This window comes from Lonchura striata, chromosome 14 (assembly GCF_046129695.1).
Source record: "Lonchura striata isolate bLonStr1 chromosome 14, bLonStr1.mat, whole genome shotgun sequence".
In the NCBI taxonomy this organism is placed as follows: Eukaryota; Metazoa; Chordata; class Aves; order Passeriformes; family Estrildidae; genus Lonchura; species Lonchura striata.
This window is the reverse complement of record NC_134616.1, coordinates 1,798,352-1,818,165: the sequence shown is the minus strand read 5'-3', so window position 1 is coordinate 1,818,165 and position 19,814 is coordinate 1,798,352. Positions and strand designations below refer to the sequence as shown.

General features: G+C 41.5%; 1 long non-coding RNA gene across 1 annotated transcript in view; it reads right to left on the bottom strand.

The window, feature by feature from the left end:
* Window positions 1–19,455, bottom strand: part of LOC110469602 (uncharacterized) — a 28,129-nt gene extending 8,674 nt beyond the window's left edge. The window contains exons 1-3 of the long non-coding RNA XR_002465277.3: window positions 19,416–19,455; window positions 1,005–1,065; window positions 173–226 (exon numbers count right to left, since the gene is read on the bottom strand). This is a non-coding gene — a long non-coding RNA (uncharacterized LOC110469602). The remainder of the gene's footprint in view (window positions 1–172; window positions 227–1,004; window positions 1,066–19,415) is intronic.
* Between the last annotated feature and the right edge of the window lie 359 nt (window positions 19,456–19,814).

The window sequence follows — 19,814 nt, the reverse complement described above, 5'->3', positions numbered from 1 at the left end:
CAGCTCCCATGCCAAGGACAATTAATTTCTTATGTCTGATCTGATTGTAACTAAGGATATTTGGAATGGGGTTAATGATACACAGAAACCATTCCCTTCTGCTTCCAAACTCATGATTTGCCCAGACACCGAATCTGAATTTCAAATTATCAAACATAACCTGGATACTCACAAAGTTGAAAGAAAGAGCCAATTTGTGGTGGCCAGTCTCCATCATTTTGCTTATCTGGGAAAAAAAAAAAATCCACAAAAAAGATCACTTAAATATTATTTTTGCTACTTGACAGACACAGGAAGAACAGCCCACAGCTGACAGTCAGGCCCTTTGTTGCAGCTTGCTTGATAAAACTGCTTTACCATGATGTGCAGATAATGAATAATTTCCATACTCTAAGAACACACTTGCCTTTGTGTTCCTATTTAATTTACAAAGTCTCAGCTCCTGTAAACAAATGCACCCAACATTTTCTCTCCCAGCCTCCCTCCTCTCTGCTTTAGCAATTCTTGCCTTGCAGAAGGATTTGCCCATTTTTTGTTTGCTCAGTGTTTTATAAAGGCAAGAGGCATTTATAAGGCAGATTTACAGAGCCTGCAGTCAGGTGAATTTCTGCTGGTGTGGCAGCTGAACATATTTTCTTACCCTAATGTCTGTGGAGCTGATAGCTGCAGTCAGATAACAACAGCAAGGTACCAGCACTGGGAGGCATAAGAGCAACCCAGGGAAGTTATGGCTGTTTAATGGGCACAGGTTGTCCACTGTGAAATTCTGAAAGCATCATTCACAGAACACTGAGGGAGCAGGCAGGTGTGCTGCAGAACAGCTCCAGAAAAGCTCCATCCCCTCAGTGAAGCAGAAAAAAACTGGAATATTGACTCAAAGGAATGCAGGAGCTCATGGTGCCACAGGGGCTCGGGGGGCTGAGCTGCACCTACAAAATGCAGAATTCCCAAAAAATTTCATTACCTTGTAGGTTACAGCGAGCCAAGAGGAAATCGCTGCTTACCGAAAAGCAAAGGTGGCTGCAGAGTTGGATTGTGCAATGTCCATTTTCATTAATAATCATCCTGCAAGCAATTTGAATGTTAATGAGAAAAGAAAGAGTTGAGGAATGGGTTCTCAGAGTAGCAGGCTGTTGTCCACCTGAAAACATCAATACTGCAGGAGCCAGTGAGAGCATTCTCTGCTAAGATTTCACTATAAATATTAATATTACTCATTATAATTACTCACTAAATCACACGTGGTTAGGGAAGTCAGCATTTTGTGTTGTAAATATGTCTTACATACAGAGCTAAGAATGTTTTATAGGATTTTCTTTTAAATGTACAGCTAGATGCTGGTAATATGCCTGCCGTGATAAAAAAAATACATTCAATTTCATGTTTTACACAAAAACCTTATATCTTTTTATACATTATTATACTGCATGCAGGAACAAGCATGGTTAGTGAAAATATTTCTAAACATGCAGGCTTATCTCCCCTAAATTTTGGCTTTGTTTTGAATTCCTTCCTTACATGAGAAAATTAATTTATTAGAGAAGAGACCAACAAGCAACAGGAGCAGCATGGTTGACTGTGAGAACGGGCAAAAGCACTGCAACAGTTCTTTATCATTGCTCATTCTTCCAAAATGACAACTTTATATAACACTAGCAAGAGCTGACTGCTTCCTATCCCGTTGCACTGACAGCTTTTGGCACCAGCAATTATGACTCAATTTCAAACACCCCAGAGAGAGCATTTGAGCGTGAGCACCAGAGAGGGGCCAGCTCCTCTTTAATCAGCTATTAAAGCAAAAAAAATGGCATTTGAGTACTGCCTGGTCATTCTTCACCTTCCAGATTATCTGGGAAAAAAAACCAACAACAAAACAAACAAAAAACCAAGCTAATAGGCAAATGAGAAAGGCTCAAAAATGCAATTAAAGCAGAGAAGCAGAGTGAAAAAGGCTGAGCAGGAGGAGTGGAGAACGGCTACTGCTGTAAATCTTGAAATGACAGGATGCTTATTCCAGATGAAGCAGCACTTACTTCCCCTAAAACCAGCCATTTATTTCTCATGTATCTTCCCGAATAGGATAAACTGGAGGAGGGAAGTTGGTAAATTTTATCTGCATAATAATTCAGGCATCGTGTGACAGTGTATTTCTCACCAGCTTCCCAAAATATTCTACACCCCACAGAAGCATTTCATGCTAATAAAACCAGAAACACCAGGGCTGATCAGCCCCAAATCAAATGATTTGTGAGCAAACAAAACAGGTTTGTGGCAATTATTTTTCCTTATGTGAATAAATTTTCATTTTTCTCTGCTAAAACACAATAACCATCTTGCAGGAGCAATACTGGGTGTTACCAGATCAGTGAATTTTTCAGTCTCAGGGTATGCAGGTAGTCCAAAGGACAGCATATACCAATTGTCTCCTGCTACTTGCATTTTCCTTATCAACCATCTGGCTTCCTACCAGACAGCTATCAGAGATGCTGGTGCCATTGACACTCCCAAAAAAAAAAAAAAAAAAAGAAAAAAAAAGTCAATATTTCAATGGTAACAGTTAAAAACTATTATTTTGCAAAGTAGGTTCTGCTAAAGGAAACTGTCCTTTTAATTCTGGCTTATTCTGGGGTATGTGTATTTGTATTACAGCAAAAGTTATGGTGATAACAGCATTTTATGTCTGTGATCACTTCAATTAGGCTTTTTCCAGAGGATTATGGTGCTTGCCCACAGATGTTATACAAATCCAAAGTCATTTATCTGGTGGCAGTGAGAATAAGAAAGGTGCAGTTCATCCACGGGGGAAAGTATTACATCTTTTTATAAGCCTCTGACTAATAATTCTCTTTAAAGTGCTGATCAACTTGAGCAACTGGGACTTCCCACAGTGCCATCCCCACTGAGCAAAGATTAACAGAATTTTCAAGGAGCAGCTTCTGGCATGGCTCCACGGTGGCCAGGCAATAATGGCACAATGCTTCCTCCAGTTTAAACTGTTTATCTTGCTTACACAAAACAATTCCATGAGGTACCTTGGGCCGTCCTCTCTGATTGAGGGATCCAGCCTTCAGAAGAAGAAAGCTCCAAGAGAAGGAGTTTGGAGTCACAGCCATTCTCACAACAAATGTTCATGTTGTTGTCCTCAAAGGGCTTTCCTAAGCTCCCGCCCTACATCCTTCCTTTGGAAACTCCTTGTTTTTCTTGGAGTGTGTTAGCACAGCAGAGTGCTGGCGATGGGATTCTGTCGTGGCTCACCCACGCTCCACCACAGAGGGGAGAAAAAATAAAAAACCCTCACACTAAACTTCACTGATAGAAAATGGAACCACGCTGGGCTCTGAAAAATCATGCCGAGGAGGTGACAAGCAAGGTTTCATTGTCTCCTTTTTCTCCCCAAACCCGTTCATTGGTTAGAGACTCATTAACAGACGACATCCGAGCCAAAATTCTGTCCTCAGCCATTATCTCACAGTGAAAATATGTCAGGAAGATTCATCTGGACAGCTTCTCTGCAGGAGCACGCAGGGCAGGATAAAGCACGCCCCACAGGAGACATCCTACAGAGTTCCTACAAGTTTCCAGCAGTGTTCCAGCCTGCAAAAGGGATTCCTTCAAGGGAATGCACCTCCCACCCCCCCAAGGTACAGCTTTGCAAGCCTCAACTACAAGGCAGGGAACATAATGAGCTCCCTGCAGACTTCTTCCCAACGCATGCAGAGGGATGTGCGAAATAGAGAGCAATATTGCTAATTAGGCAGGAAAAAAGCCCTGTAATTCTCATCCCCAAGCAGCTGGGCACTCCCCTTCCACTGAGGGCAGCAGGGTGACCTTGTCCCTGCAAAGCCTGGCCCTGCTGGGGAAGAACTGCAGGGCACAAATGCTGCTGTGGCTTTCTGAGTCTCCACTTCCAATGCTGCTGGGACAACAATGGCTTTTTTCAGGAACATTCTCTACTATCTACACCACAGAGGGGAGCTTTCCAACAAGTGGCCATCTCCTTTATTGACAATTCTATTGATGGTTTAACAGCAGCAAAAGAAAACAAAGGTAAGCTGCAGTCACACACGTGGCTGTTTCCTGCAGCACATTGATTAGGGATGGTGAAGCCATCAATGGCAGTCAATCAACAAAATCAAGTTACTACCACAGTCCCCAGTGACCATCTCTTTCCTGGAACTCTACATTTTACAATTTAACATACCTTGTGCTGTTAAGATTACCTTTAATAAATGAGGTTTAGTTCAAGCCATCTTAACTTTCATGCTGAAATATAAATTCTGAAAGACTTGTTAAAACACAGAGTGACCATCCATAATTGAATAACCTCTATGATGAGGCAGGAAATAAAAACCCATCATAAATGCAATTTAATTGTGGTAAAACCTTGAGAACTTCCTGGAAGTTTTTAGGGAAAACAGTTTCTCTGAGAATATCAATGCAATAAAGCCCAACTTCCCCACAGAAACAGAAATCTCATAAAGTGGATCATGCATTAAAATCTTTTCACAATAGCACAACTAGATGTTTTGAGAACACTGGAATTTCCTTGCTTTTGTGTGGCAACAGATTTCTCCTGCATTCAATGTCAGAGCTGCCAGCACCCCACACCTACTCTGGACCAGGAATCTGTGCATCTGTCCTGGCTCTGTTAGTTTTACTCATTAACATGGTTTGGAAGCTGGGCATCATTTAAAATCTTGGATTTAGTATGACTTGGATTAGGGTGTTTTTTAAATGCCAGCTTCTGCAGGCTTGAAATTAATTTGGAAATCAACTCCAACACGACTGCCATTGTGGTGCATTTCTCTGAGTATAGGCATTAATACATTTCTGCTAATGAATACTTAAACAGAAAATAAAACATTTATAACTGAAGTGTAATAAAGTTATGTAGCTGAATAACAAGGTTTAACATTAAACTTGATCAGAAATTTGAAAGTCTGTTACTTATTTCTTTGTGCTTTCCTGAGCAGTACACTCAGCAGTAGACTGCAAGAGGTTCACTTAAAGAAACACAGAATCAAATCTGACTAACAGAAAATGGGGAAGAAAAAGGAAAAAAAAGAGAGAGAGACACATTGGGAAAGCAGCAGCAGGAATTCCTTCCCAGTGCAAATTCTGGTATTAAAAGTCAGGCAGAGTCTCCCAGCTCCTGAAGCAAAAATAACCAAAGAGAAGCACAAGACAAATGGCTGGAATGCATCTCACAGGTAATCTGCTCTGAGAAATTCCTCTGCATGAAACTTCTTTTTAACACATAATTAAGAGCTGCCAGGATTCAGGTAAAGAGTTGCTGGAAGTGGGATAGTAATTGCAATCTTCCACTGGGAATAGGTGCAATAAATAGCAAAGATCTCTCACGAAACCTGCCTTGAAAACAGAGCTGCTGTCTCTGTCACCTTCCAAAAGCACATGGAAATCTGCTATGGTAATTTAACTCAGAAACGAGGAAAAACTTTGCTGGATGGTGCTGTACATAGAAATGTGTGTTAGAGGAAAAAGCTGGAGACGACAAAAGAGATTCAGACTAACTGAGCATTTTGTAGGGCTGGGTGAAGGTGCTGTTAAAAAAGTTGGCATCTCCCAGCTAAAGTTTTTATCCACTTCTCATTTGCACCTCATTTTTCACCAACATTTTTAAGGAACAAAACCGGTTAATTCTCTGTAAATAAGCAAGACTGCATTTTTTAAAGTCAAAAAGTCTGTGTGCAGCATTTTTGCTTGCTCCCTTTCCTTTTCCACCTGGAATATCCGTGTCTATCTGCCTGCCATAAAGCATGTCTGAGCACTCCCAGCCTGGGTAACATCACAGAAAGCCCTGAGGGAATTCCACTGCCATTCTGAAGGGATAGATGTGATTGGAGTGTGTGTTTTTCCAGTGGAATTGTCCCAGAAGCTGCTCAGCCCTGATGGGAATGCAGGTGCATTCCCCACTCCTCTTTCAGAGTCAAACTCCTCACTGCTTTCTCCTGACAACTGCTGGGAGCCCCGGACATTCAACTGCTGTACAGAACCAGACAAAAGTCAATACAATTAAGATGTAATGCTTTCAAATGTGACCCATGAACCCAGACTTTAAACACTTTTTTGCCTGCTGCACCTAAATGGACGTTTATCAAATGCTGTAGAACAGGAAAAGGAAAGTGATGAACACCTCATGCACAACAGCTGCATTCTCTCCTCTCTAACAAAGCAACATTCATCATCTCCTCCCTTCCCTGCCACATTGTTCTGTTTTCTTCAAGTGATGCAATTGAAGTTGAACGTTTTGCTCCACCATTTTACCTGTCAAACCACTCAAGAGAAATCAATAATCCACTGGAGTTCACTAATGTTTACATCCACTTTCTCCCACTTTTATCAGCCATATTTACAGTGATTTTAAGCACTACATTCTCTAAGTGATGCATCTTCTCACTTCCACTGACACTGAGGTTAAATTCTTTCAGCCCTGTTTCTGCCACATCACACTGTCACACATTCCTCCAGGTGCCTTTCACTGCAAAAAAAAAAACATATGAACGTAAAAAAAAACTGTATGAACATGGGACAGCCACAAGAAAAAGGTTCACAGAGGTCCAATTCTTCAGGGTGAAATTCCCATGGCTGATGTTCTTACAGTGATCCAGGATAGCCTTAAGTTATAGCCACTTGGTTTTGCTGAGAAGTGCAAATTCTGCTGATCTTGCCCCAAAGATTCAATTAATAATTGGGTAAAACTACTTTGAATGCATCAGAGATAATGCCAAGAACAGCAGGAAAGAGGCTGGAATGGAGTTTTGAAACATTATTCAGGTCTTTTTTTGTTTCTTGAAGAATTGTTAATGGAACAAGACTAAAATATATCATATTCCCAGCTAGCACTAAAGATGCCTCTGTTACAAGAATTTTTCCTACTATCTCTATACTACTGAAACTTTTCTGTTCTGCTGAATAAGAGTGGACTTTTTTTGATGAGTTATCCTATTTATAGCTTTCCCTTATGGTCTTGTAGTGCACATGCCTCCAATTATCAATAATTATGTTCACATTGAAAAATCTCTGTTGAACTCTGGGGATATTTTCAAGGCTTCTAAGATGTAGCATCAGGCATATTTTAAAGTTTTTGTTTCATAGGTGAGAATTTTAAAAAGAAAACCAAATTCAATTAGGAGGTAACTCAGTTAAATTCAGCTTGAAAGCAAGTCCTTTTAGGCTCTCTATTTCAATGGCTTTGTCCATAGAGCTTGGTGCATGTATTAAAAGAGTTCAAAATATTTAATACTATTTGTAAAGAGCTCAGCTTTACATAAAACATTCTTACCTGCTCTTCTGTGTTGGTGTCTTATTTTTCAATTTACTTTAGACTGTAGCATTCCTTCCTCCACATCCTATACACCAAAATTACACTTTGTCCAAAGGTGGTTGGAAGTACAAGGAATTTTGACTGGAGATAAGTTCCTGAGAAATGCCAGAAAATATTAATATGAAGAACAGAGGACGAGTTTAATCCTAAACTACATCTATTGGGAAGGGGGAGAGAAAAGGGGAGGCAGCATGTGAACGACTGGCTGCTGCCCACACATCATTAACAGTTCCTTATTAAAACATCTGGGAGTTGTCTTTAGTTTGTGTCTGCAGCCTGCAGAGATTGTGCTCACCAGCACCTGCCAAAAATCCTCGTGGAGCAGAAGCCACTATTTATTAACAAACATAAAGGGAAGCACTGATGTGCAGAGCAGCTCTGCCACAGAAAACGCTGGTTAAATGATGCAGGAAATTAAAGGAGGAAGGTAAGGAACAGATCCTGCAATGACTCCTGGCAGATCTCTTTGGGAAGAAGTCGATGTTCTTCACATCCAGCCAGCAAGAGCTGCATGGACCCTCCTGGCGTCTGTCAGAGTTCAGATGTGGCCTCACATTGTGGTCAGAGCAACACAAATAATCCCTGAGCAAACAACCAGGCCAAAAATAAACCCTAGAGTTTACCACTACTTACTTTCAGCAGGGAACATATGGAAACAGATCTGCTTTTCCTCTCCTAGCACTGAAACATTTCTTGCAGGAAGCTCTGGCTGTGCACTTCAAGTTTTGAGCAAAAGGTAACTTGTATAGATTTTTTTCTCCTACAAATCTTAACAGGTTTCTGCATTTTTTGAAAGGGGTGTTGACAGAATCCTCAAATGGGTTACAGTGCCAGAGAAGAAAAAGGGAACTGTGATCTTTTATTGAAGAGCTGAAAGCCTAAACTCAAAGACAATTCCAGCTTTAAAGAACCATAATGCAGGAGATGTAATTTTCACTTGTCAAGGTCTATTTCCTTTTTTCAGATGTATTTTCAGAAGAAGCCCTGCTTGGTTTATTCTGGCTGACTGCAGAGCAGAATACAGAGCTTGATGTTCCAATATGTTCCAAGGAAACAAATAATTTGCCAGATCTAGTTAATAAATATATTTCTGTAGGGCTTGAAATCCTGCCCCACGCTCAGGGCTTTTATGACCAAATTCCTGACTTGTCCAGCTCCATTTGCAAGAACACCTCTGGAAGCAGCTGCTCAAAGCAAGTGCTCTCTGAAAGAACTGGGAGAAACAGGAATTTTTAGGATGAAGTCCTAGTTTCAGTAACATCAACACCCTTCTTTGGCCTGCCTAACAATGACAACCACATTATATTTGCAAAACACTCATCAGATAGGTGCAGTAACACAAATTCACCTCAAAATCACCTCCCAAACCCAAAACACCCACTGGGAAATATATTAAGTTGTATACACAGAGCTCTGGATGAAGCTTAAAAATGGAGACAGCATGTCCCTAACAGAACAATGGCAAGACTTTCACTACCTTTTTAAAAGAAGAAGTTAAACAAGTAAGAAGAAATTAAATATCTGAAGTAGGAACAGGACTGTATAGAGGGGGGGAAAAGTGACATATTGCCACATTACCATTTGGAGAGACATCTGTACTTTGCTGCCAGAACTCCTGAGGATTCTTAATTGATAAATTTCCATACCACAGTTCAAAGCTCATGTGCCTAAATCACCAGTTATAGACTTCGGGACTGAAAGTCATAAATGCTGGCTTGGACATATGTCTGTTTGAGTTATCTTCTTTGGGATTTTGATATTCGGATTTGAATGTTACCACCACCATCCCAAATGCCTCCGATCAGCATAAAGCTAATTATATGCTGCTATTAAAGGAGATTATATTAGACACTGACAGTTGGAAAGGCCTAATGACCAGATGGATAGAAAAATAAGAAATCAAGCCATGTTGTTCTGTTATAAATTTGCCAGATTTTTTATAGGCATTTTTATCATCAGCTTCATTATTTCATCCTGCCATTAAAAAAAAAAAAAAGGCAACAAACCAACAAACAAACAAAATCCACAAAATCTAAACCTCAAACACAACTGGGAAAAACGTCAAGGTAGAAAATGCAATTAGATTTATAGTGTCAGCATAATCCATCATTAATCATGCAGGCCAGTGCTGTTCAAAAGGTGAATATTCTGAATATCCAACATGAGTTTGAAAACCACAACCTAAAAGAATGGAACACAACAAATGTGCATTTGGGGCATGTGTGCAAATTCTCAGAGAGAGGGTACTGACAATGGAGCTGTTCCCATCAGGGAGAATAATTTGATTTAATTCCGCTGAGTCCTGCAGGGCTGGGATGACCAAGGTGTACAAGAGAAGTTGAAAGGCACCTCTGGAAGTAATTTAGTCCAACTTTGGACTCAAAGGAGAGACAAATTAAAGGTTACTGCTCAGGGCCTGAATGATTTTGCATTTCATAAAGTGTGCCTCATAAATTTCAGTCAAACAGGTATGTCTGAATCTCTTAACAGAAATAAAAAAATAAAAATAAAGGCAAATCCGAATCCCCCCTTTTAGACAGTACAGAGCCATTTAGACAAGTTAAATTTTGACTCTGCACTGTTTTTTAAAACAACACCTAACCTACCAGTAAAATCAACAAACCACTTTGGCAATAATGTGACCACACTGCAAGAATATGCAAAATACAGAGGAGGGTTTTGTTCCTCATAACTTAAAAAGTTCAAAAGCTGAAAGCCTAGACTAGCCCACAACTCAAAAAATCTTTAGTGTAAGAATGAAATTAAATAAATTATTAGTGCAACTACACCAGACAACGTCATGTTTCAAAAGGTAACTGCTCAAGCTTTTTCTAGCCAAGCTTTGTTCTCATATTTGACATTCCTTCTCTGTCTGGTCAATGGCACTTCCTCCATTTGTGAATCAGAGATCAAAATCACCCTGGTTTGTATCAACTCGACCTTTAGATTCCCTTCCAGAATTCTGCAGTCAAACCTCTCACATGTAAATCAACAAAACCCATCCACACAAAGCCTCCAGCTCACCTCAGCTCCATTTTGTCCCCATGATGGAGAAAAGGCTCCCCCACCTCCTGCTCCCATCACCATTATCCATAATCTCTAGTACTTTGTATTATACTCGCAATAAGCTGGTTTGGAGATTGATTAATAATCGAAGCAGAGTTGAGGCGTTTAATCAATCTGAACAACAGATTATTGCTTTGTGTACCACAAAGAAAGACAGATTATCCTTTTATTATTGATTCCAGCAGCGACATTCCTGCCAGCTCCATTGCCTTTATTTCTAAATATTTTTGCTCAGCAAGTTTTCAACTTGCACCAGTCTTAAAGACAAAAAAGCATTTGTTGGGGCTTTATACATACTGAGCAGCTTTGCACCATAATCCCCCTGCTTTTGCTGGATGATGTAGGAGGTGCAGCACACATGAACCTATTTGCAATGCCTTCTTTCCTCACACCTGAGCATACTCACACCTTCCACAACCTCTTCCATCTTCCCTTGGTTCAGCTAAAATTGTTTCCATCTTCACGCCTAACACAGCTCCAGAGGAGTGGTTATAATTTACAGGTAAGCACCCAAGTTGCATCGTTTTCCAAAAGGGTGGCTTGGCACGGGACTGCCCAGATGAGAAAAGAATCATCAAAATAATTTATTCAAAATGAAAACCAGCTTGAGTTGAGCGCAGATACAAAAAATTACCAACACAAATCACTCAAAATGGTCAAACACCAGCAGATACAAAAGCCTTTATGGTCTTTAGACTGAAATTACTGTTGAAAAACTTCAAAGTGTAACACAAACTCCCAGTAAGGTGAAAGGAGAAAAAGGACACCCTCACTTCAATGCCCACAGAACAGGACTAAGTTGGTGACTTTTCCCTGCTGCCAGGGAAATGAATTAGAAGTAGGCAATTCTTCACTCTAAGTTAGTGAAGAACTGCATCATGCCACTCTAATGAAATAGTTTCTGGTACTGCATTGAGATTTTTAAGCAGAGATAAAGATTTAAGAGAGAGTTCAGTGGATTAGATGACCTCCTCCTTCAGCCCTGTTTCTTTCTGATTGTGTAAATGCTTTCAAATAAATTATTTACAGGCATTGTGCTAGAGATAGGATTTGTTTATTCTCATATTTACCAGAATGAAAAAAATTTCATGCAAAACATTTGTGTTAAGAATTTGCTCTTTAACCTTAACTTGAAGGAGAAAACTATTATACTCTGCTCTAAATCTCTGAATGATGAGCCAAGATGCTAATGCAGAACTGAGACAACAGTGCCAGTGTGATTTTTCTTTGTTGTGACTGGTGACCTTTTGCTGTGTTGACATCAGCACACAAGCACTCCAGTCTCTAAAACTGCAACATCTCCTTTCCAACAGAGCTCCCACTCTGTAGAGTAAAAACATCATAATCCTTTGGGGAGTTAAAGAAATATCCTGGTTTAATCCAGAGAGTATTAAATGTGAGCTGTGAGGATTCCCCACTCCTGAGGTGCAGCTTCAGCCCCAGTAACACAGAGCCCTCCTCATGGGCCTGACCCCCCCTCTGTGACCAGCCCCAAGCATTAAAAGAAACAATACTTATGGATTCAGAAAGACAATACTAAAAAACTGATACATCCACCAATAATAAGGCAGCTAATAAACACACAGTTAGTATTAATGCAGAATTCTGTCACTTAGTGCACTGCTACACACCAGCATAAAGTCACTATGCTTCACTCTTACATTTTACAAATCATGGAATCAGCAGGGTTCAAAGAGGACTTTAGGATCATCTGGTCCAACCATATTCCAGCACCACCTCAATCACCAGGAGCTGTGACCCCAAGTGCCACATCCAAACTGAAGTGTCACAACAAACTCAAATAAATCCGTTTTGAACACAGCAGCATCTTCTTACAAGACAGAAGCTGAAGCACGTTCCTCGCCAAGGATGTTAAAGGATTATGTATTAGGTTGGCCAAAAACCCTAAGAATGTTTCAAACCATTTGTAACAGAGAAAAGTATTCCCACCAGAAAAGTATTCCCACCCAGTACATTTTTATATTTATTTCATAGTTCTGCCAAAGCACTCCCTGAGGAATTTCTCTCTTCTCTCCATTCTAATCAAACCCATCGTGCAGTGAGTCCAGGCTCTCCCTGTAGACAGCGTCTTTTCCCTTAGAAGAGAAAATTATTCATCTTAAATTGCTGCTTGTGCAATGCCTGCTTAGTTTCCGATTCCTCCTATTTAAAATTCACCTCCAACATCTGACCACTGCCATTCATTAGTTATTTATCCACTTGTTGTTGCAGAGCAGATGGGCTGGTGTTAGCATGGACCACACCAGGACAGTTTGTTCTGAGTGTCTGTGCTGCATTCCAAGGGAAGGACACAGGGCCAGGCCCCCAGGGCTGCAGCTGTTCCAGGGAAACAAATTGTTGGGACAGATGGAAGTTGGACAAGAAGGACTCACAGATATATATGCCCAGCAGAAAGATTTTTGAGTGTAGAATCTGAAGAAAGAATAGAAATGAAAGCAAGTTTTGATATAGAAGAAAAGAATTGCTGAGCCAGTTTTACTGGTAACTAAGAAGGCAAAAGGTGTGTTGGTTAGAAGGGGTTTTTATGGTTTAGAGCAAAGGATAAACCCAGCTCAAACAGAAGATGTTCTTTCACCAAGAAAAAGATTCCACAGGCAAACAAGACCGCCAGTGCTGCAAGTAGAAAAAAGTCTCAGAATTTTCCAATGCAAGAAAATTGAAAACCAACTTTTAGCTTAAACTGTAATGAACTAACTTTTAGTGACTGGAGAATAGTAACATGAGTATGTTAATTATAGTAATTATGATAGGCTGTAGGTAAAATTTAAGGTATAGACTGGTTCTTCTGTATTAAGATGCTCAGAAAATAAAAGTATATAATGCAATATAACCAAAACTAAGGGGTCTTCAGGCTTGCCTGCAGCTGGAGCTGACAGCTGCAGGCACAGGCTTCACCCACAACCCTGGACTGCTGCAACATCTCACATACAATAAACTGCATTTTGAGTCCCACATCTCTCATTCAGGCTCTTACAACAAATGAACAAGATGCCAGGAACTCTGGCATTTCTGCTTTCTTCTGCTGGGCAAAGAAAGGCACGAGGTGGAGCTGAGGAGCTGCAGCCTGGGAGGGTGCTGTGCCTCTGGGGAAACACAAACTTCTCTGCAGGGACCAGGAAAATTCCCTGTGACTTCATCAGCCTCCCTGCAGCCTGCTGCTGTTCTAAAATGAAAAAGTTGATTGAAACCAGGCCTGGAGCAAGGACCACTCCTGAAAGGATGCAGGAGAAGAAGCAGAGGAAGATTTGCTGGGCTTTATCTCATATATTTTGAAGATCTTTCTAGAAGAGCTGAACAGACACATCTCAAAGTTCTGGTTCTGGCTGTGTGGGCATTACCAGGATTAAATGGTGAAACAGCACTTTCTTTATGCTTCTAATCCAAGGTTACATATATAGATTGGTTTTATTCAGCCTTATATCTAAATTCAGAGAAATTGATAAAGTGTTCCCAGTAAAGGACAGTGTTTTGTACAGTGTCCCTCTGGATTTATTGCAGTGACTCCTACTCAACTGTCATTTGTCACTAATCAAAATGAACAGCCCAATTTATCACTTACTTCTTTAATAGCTATTTGCTCCCCGTTGTCCAAGGTTTGACTTGCACATTTTTCACCCTATCCCTCCAAATACTGTAAAAGCTACAGTTGTGACATGCAAAATTCTAGTTTAGTCATATTGCTCAAAACAACCAATAGACAGTTTTTATATGTATATTAAGAAACAAGGCCACAAAAGACATTTTCTACACAATAAACAAAGTTTTTCCTGTCAGAGCTTTATACAAATGATGCTGTTAATTCTGGCTGTTTTCTGAAATATTACTATGAACCTGTGGGTCAGAAGTAGTTCATATCCTCCAGTAATCTCATCCTGTAAAGGAGTTATCTGGTTCACTAATAACTGCTGGATGGAGCCAGGGAGGGAGGGAGGGAGGAGTTCCCATTTATCATGTGAATATTTCTCTAAAATGGTGGAACAAAAAGTTACAGAGGTGACATCACCAACATCAACACCACAGATCCCTGCTGCTAAAAGGTTTATGTAGGACCCTGCTTTGGGCACAGTAAACTTTTATCTTTTTACCACTTTAATCTGCAGTATTGTAGGGGGTCTCTGCCTGGGGATAGTGACAGTATTGAAGTAGTACTTTCAACTCTGCAGCAAGATTTATTTCGTAATTAATGCATGAAGATAATTTTCAGCCTTGTGTAAGGTCGAGAATGCTCAATATACAGTAACTTGGATAACAAATGAATCTTGTAAACAATGGACTTTTCTGCTCCCAGAACTGGCCAAGTCCTCTCTGAGTATCTGTAAGACAATTGGCATCTTTTGGAAATTGGAATTGGTTATCTTCTCCCGGTATTGGCTAAATCTGCTTTTAAATTGATTTGGTTTTTTGTTTAATCTTTTCTCTGGGGCTCCAAGCTCCAATAATCACCTTTTCACCCACTCTTTTCCTTCAGCAGCCACACATTTCACCTGTGGTTCTGTTTATTGGCAGCTTTAGGAATCTGTCTGGAAAACATTTTGCAGACAAGAGCACTCATCACTCCAGATCAGCTGGAAGCTGCATGGATTAACTTAGCACAGTAGTGAAATCAAGTCAATAGAGCTCCTGAAAGGCATGCTAACATTAAATCAAATTCTGTTCCATATTGCCCCAGCTTCTGCCTGGCTGGGGCTGGCCTGGCAGACATCCCTGTCTGCCTGGGAAATGCAGCAGAACAGATTTATCTGCTGCTCAGCAGCTGCAGCCATCTCCAGATCTGCTGCTACCAGACCTGCAAGGCCAAAAATTGTAAAGACAAAAAGAAAGAGTTCTTAAAATGGTTATTAAAACACACATTTCTCCTTAGCAGGGGCGTGATGACCACTTCCATTTGTGTGAGCAGAACTCTTTGGCAATTTGTTTCCATTATATATTTGGTTAAAGACCTCGGAGCAGCTGTATTGGAAGATGTGAGAAAGGGAAAAAATACTGTTAAGAAAAAAAAAAAAAGTGATGTTTCCAGTTGCTATAACCCTTTCAAAATGCCTGGATAATTTGGGTTTTTTTCTGTACCAGGGAATATTTTTTACAAGCTTAATTGGAGAGCTTGAGAGAAAGAAGAACGTGGAATAATAGTGAAAAAAAATGCCACATCTCATATATGGGTTCAAGTCATTGAAATCTAAGGTAAATTTCCAATTCATCCCAAAACATTGAGTGCCTCATTTCCTTACATTCTTCCAGGGGAACAAGTTCTCAGTTTAAACTATGAGAGCTGCTCATAGTTTAAATAAATTAATTAAAAGTATCTATTAAATTCAGGTTATACAAAAAAATACTCCAGGTCTTTATCAAATCAGGATAAATTCTAGAGAAATATTACTGCAAGCAAGAACGTATGCTTATTTACCTGGAAGTTTTTTATCTTGAGCCCTTTTCCCTCTCCAAATCAAACCAAGCTTCAGAAGAGAGTCTTGAAGGAACTATTAAAAAAAAGTCATCATTCTTTATGTGGTCAATAAAGTCAGTACAGAGAGCAGACACACAAATGGAAGTGAAATTGCCACAGAATGTCCCTTTCAACTGCAAGCTAGCTCAGAAAAACAACAATCTGCGTGGGCAGGAAAAATGACTTTTTAAGGTCCTTACAGAAGGGGAAACATAAAAAAAAATCATTTGTGATGCCCATGATGTTTTGAGTAGGAATATTTTCATCATTTCTCATGCACCTCCCAGGGATGTTAGCCTCAGGACTTGCATGTCAGGGATAGTGGTAGAAAAAGCAGCAGAACACAGAGGTGAAGAATAGATTTTGGCCAGTACCACCTGCAGGAACATCAGCAAAAAACAGAGGCCAAGCTGCAGCCCAAGTGACCACAGTGAGGGTTTTATTTTGAGGTCCCATTCCATCCATCAACTGTGCAGGACAGGTGAGGTCAGACCCAGCCATGTGCACAATTCATGTCCCTGTTTACCAGCAGAAATGGAGAGCTGCTTTATCACCCAACAGCTCAATTCTGAGTCAGCTGCCTACAGCAAACCCTGAGCAAAGATAAAATATAGCCTGGGGCGTGGTGATGGTGGGAAAGCCTTTCACAAGACTTTTTTTCCCCTCTCTGCCTATCATAACACCAAATGAAAAGAACAAATCTTGCATGAGGTTTTAGAGCATCTTTTGCTTAGGCAGCACCTCAAACCCTGCACGGCTCACGGGTTTAAGCAGCTGAGTGCTGGGGGATGCACAGGTTACAGCTCCACCGGCCTGCCAGCGCTGAACACAGCTCACAAGCTCTGGGCTCAGGGATGCAGCACAGCAGGAGGGAGCTGGCAGCGCGGTCCAGCCTGCCTGTGTGCCAGGACACCAACGCCAGCCCGTCAGTCAGCTGCACAGCCTGGGCTCCTGGCACACGGAGGAACAGCCACCAGCACTGACAGCGTGGGGACACAGCCACGGCACTGCTGCTGCACCCGCTGCAGCACCTGCACCCGCTGCAGCACCTGCAACTGTACCCACTGCAGCACCTGCACCCACTGCAGCACCTGCACCCGCTGCAGCACCTGCACCCGCTGCACCACCTGCACCCGCTGCACCACCTGCAACTGTACCCACTGCAGCACCTGCACCCACTGTAGCACCTGCAGCTGCACCCACTGCAGCACCTGCACCCACTGCAGCACCTGCAGCTGCACCCCCTGCAGCACCTGCACCCACTGCAGCACCTGCACCCACTGCAGCACCTGCACCCACTGCTCCACCTGCAGCCCCCCAGCTGCCCTGCATGTCCCGCCGCAGCCCCGCTGCATCAGGCACAGCCTCTGTACCCACTGAAAGGTGCCCGTGGCTCTTCCTCCAGGCAGCACTGACAGAACCAGAGGACACAGCCTGAAGCTGTGCCAAGGGAAGTACAGGTTGGATAGTAGGAAAAGGTTTTTTATGAAAAGAGTGATAAAGTTGTGTGGTAATAACATTTTTCTTTCTCTTAGGACTTTTTTATAGAGGAGTACAGGGGGAAGAAAGAGAAAACAATTTCTATTTCTGCTTTGTTTTCCTCATGTAGAATATGTTTGGAGAATTGTTTACTTGGGGTGATTTCTTGATTAGATTTTGTTGAAGATTGTTTGAGCTGGTGGCCAATCCAACCCACCTGGGGCTGGACTCTGGCGCGAGGGTCAGAAGTTGTGAGTTAGATATGGTAGTGAGAAAAAGTAGGTTTGTAGTTTTAGTATCTCCTTTAAATAGTATATTAATGTATTATAGCATAGTTATACTAAAGAAATCATTCAGCCTTCTGAGTTAGAGTCAGACATCAGCATTTCTTCCCACAGAGCTGACCAGGATTTACAATAAATTTGTGGAATATCTGCCCTGGGAGGTGGTGGAGTCACCACCCCTGGATGTGTTTAAACAAAGCCTGGATGTGGCACTGGGTGCCAGGGTTTAGTTGAGGTGTTGGGGCTGGGTTGCATTCAGTCTCAAAGGTCTCTTCCAACCCAGTTATTCACCCAGTTCTTACAGCCTGGCACTGCCAGCACTACAGTGCCACTTGTCACTGGCAGCGTGGGCAATGAACTGATGCCATCCATGAGAGGAAATCAGCAGGGCAGAGACAGAGTGCCCCTGACAGCGTGGCACAGAGTGGCACAGCACCCCTGACAGTGTGGCACAGTGTGGCACAGCATCCCTGACAGTGTGGCACAGAGTGGCACAGCATCCCTGACATTGTGGCACAGAGTGGCACAGCACCCCTGACAGCGTGGCACAGTGTGGCACAGCACCCCTGACAGCGTGGCACAGCACCCCTGACAGCGTGGCACAGTGTGGCACAGCATCCCTGACATTGTGGCACAGGACAGAGTCACGGAGAGAGGCAGCCAGAGAGCCACAGCAGCAATTCCCTCTGAACTCCCCAAAAACCAGAATTTGTTAAGTTCCACAGAAACCTCACTTGATAAACCTGCTGCGCACACCTGCACTTCTATAGGAGTTTTATTCCATCTGCTAAACACCTGCACATTTAGGAATATTTGTGCCCTGTAGTAGCAAGGCCAAGGCTATCTTAGAAAAAATTAAAATATCACTGAACTAATTCAAATTCATGTGAACACTCACCGAGTGGAATTAAATTGGTTCCAAAATATACTATTAATAGTTGACAAATCAAGTCAAGTGTTTGCAACAGGCAAGCTTTCAGCATCTGAATTTTAGTTTAGGAAGTATCGTGTCCAAAATTAAAAATCTAGCACAATGGCCATACTCAAGGGTGCCCAACTGAAAAACAAAACCAAAAAAAATCTTGGAATTCTCTTTATCATTCTGCTCTTCTGAACATATATATTTTACACAATTTACAATTTTTTATACAATTTGCAGTAATTCTGTACGTATAGGAGCAATATACGCTTTAGAATCCAGGTGTACATGTGTACACTAGCTTTTAAAAGTGTGAAAGCAGCACAATTTTTAATGAACATATCTTTTATCTATATAAACAAGTGTTTCATGATACCCAGCAACATCTGGTATAAAATGTGCTTCATTATGAAGGAGGAAAGTGTTTGTTTTCTTTATGAAACCCCCTAAAACATGCTGCCAAACATTGCTTCAGCTTGACCACAGATGCTGACCTGGAAAGGGGCTGATCCCAACTTTGTTTGGAACCAACAGAAAGTTGACCTCCAACTCCCAGGCACTCCAGACCTCCAGTTAATTTCTCACTCTAACAATGCCTGGTGCACATATTCCCAAAAGAAAATAAAACATAATGCTTTTTAAGGATACTGCTGGTGCAGTAACACACAGTTCTTAGGTCAGAGGTAACTGCAATTTGAATTAAACTGAGTTAAGCTGCTAAAGGAGACATCAGCAACAGATGGTGATTTCTAAAGGTGAGGGTTTAAATTTCTAAATCATTCAGCACCACCAAGCTGAAAAAAAAACCCCAAAACAACAAAACAACAAGAACTACAGCATGTTTTAGTAAAATCTTACCACCAGCTCAGCAGACAGAGGTTTGCATGAATGCTGCTGCACACACGCATCCACATCAGGTGGGCAGGGACTGGAAAATCAATCCCTGCTTGTTGCACAGATATTTGATGAGGCGCTCGATACCCGAACGTGGATCAGATTGCATTGCTTGATGTTGTAAAGATATTTCTGCTCTGCTCTGGGTCAGATGGCATTATTGATTCAGTTTAGCCAAAGCTCTGCAGAAGTGCTGCCCTCCACCTGTGCCACTCGAGCTCCAGCCTGCACTTAGAGATCCCTAAAAGATACAAATCAATGCTTCTATCATGGCAATGAGGAAATGACTGAAAAGTAAATAACCTGTTTGTTTGCTCTAACAAGATTTAATGGCACACACTTCACTTCCATGTCTGATGATGA